The following is a 1319-nucleotide window of genomic DNA, read 5'->3' as shown; positions in this document are numbered from 1 at the left end:
GAGTCTGTGCTCTGCAACAAGAGAAGCCCACGCATGGCAAGGAAGAGTAGACCCTGCTCACCACAACTAGAGAAAGCCCACACAAAGCAATGAAGACTCAGTGCAGCCAAAAATAATTAAATTTCAAAAAATCTTAAAGAGGGATATTTTGGTGGAAAAAAAAAGCTTACAGGCACACAACATTGGTTTCAAGTATTTAGAAAATTTTTTGAAGGGAGAGGGATCAGTCACTAGAAGATCATACTAAAGCTTGATAAACATCTGTAATGACATTCCAGAGAGGAATGGTGCACCAGGGAGCTCTGTTTGAACTGGACCATCTCCATGTTCTCTTCCAATTTGGGGATCTGTCTCAGTCTTGGGAGTAGAGGTGTGTGTGAGTGCACACATATGTGTGAGTGTTTTAGTGTGTGCATATCTGTGGGGGGTGAGGAGTAATGTACCTTCAGTTTTTTCCTCTTTTTCTGAAAAGCAATTTGAATCATTCTAAGTGCCATCACTTCATGTTTTCCATGAAAATACAGATTAAGAAGAGAAAAAAATGGAGGTTGGGGAGGACCACAGAGAAAGGCACTGAAACCAGCACACTTCGGAGAAATGTGTCACTTTCACTCCTGTGTGGACTGACTCAGAATGACATATGACTCTCAGGTTCTCCTAGTGTTCTAGAAATGCTATAGAACCACAGGATGAAACGGGTTTCCTGTGAGAGACAGTTCTTCATCTTTGCTGAGGCGAGGGGATGAAGGATGCTTGAAGAAGGGGGTGGAGGAGAAGGAAATCGAGAGAGAAGAGCGGAGGGAGGCAGGAAGGACAGTGGAAGGGGCGAAACAGAGAGGAAGTGCTTCCGGTGGGCAGAGCTCCTCCCAGATCTGCTCCATTGTATTCGTCCAGCAGGAGATCAGAGGAAGATGGTGGGGACATGGAGGGAAAACGATGACTCTTGAGAAGGTTCTTGGCCACACAGACCTGAGCACTTACCTAAACTGGAGAGGAAGCTGCCTGTAAATGGCACATGACTATGTGCATTACGCAGGTTTTATGCCAACCAAGAAGCCAGAGGGGACCTCATTGCCAGATTTCCTATCCTGTGATCCTCTCACACCCACAGGTGTCCTGAGCACCCCTTCACCTAGCACCCAGGTTAGATTAGCCATTAAGAGCTGTCTATACCTTGGCTGTCTGCCTCCATTGTGACTTTCAGGAGTAATCTGTCTCAACCCTCTGACTAACGAGGGTGTTGGATGGTTTTCCTACAGATGGACCCAGCAAGTGAGCCTTGCCTGGATCCAGGCTTCCCAGTAGTCTCCACCTACAAA

The sequence above is a fragment of the Bison bison genome, unplaced genomic scaffold (assembly GCF_000754665.1).
Source record: "Bison bison bison isolate TAMUID 2011002044 unplaced genomic scaffold, Bison_UMD1.0 scf7180017864487, whole genome shotgun sequence".
Taxonomy (NCBI): domain Eukaryota; kingdom Metazoa; phylum Chordata; class Mammalia; order Artiodactyla; family Bovidae; genus Bison; species Bison bison.
The sequence above is the reverse complement of the archived record's forward strand: the minus strand, read 5'-3'. Positions refer to the sequence as shown.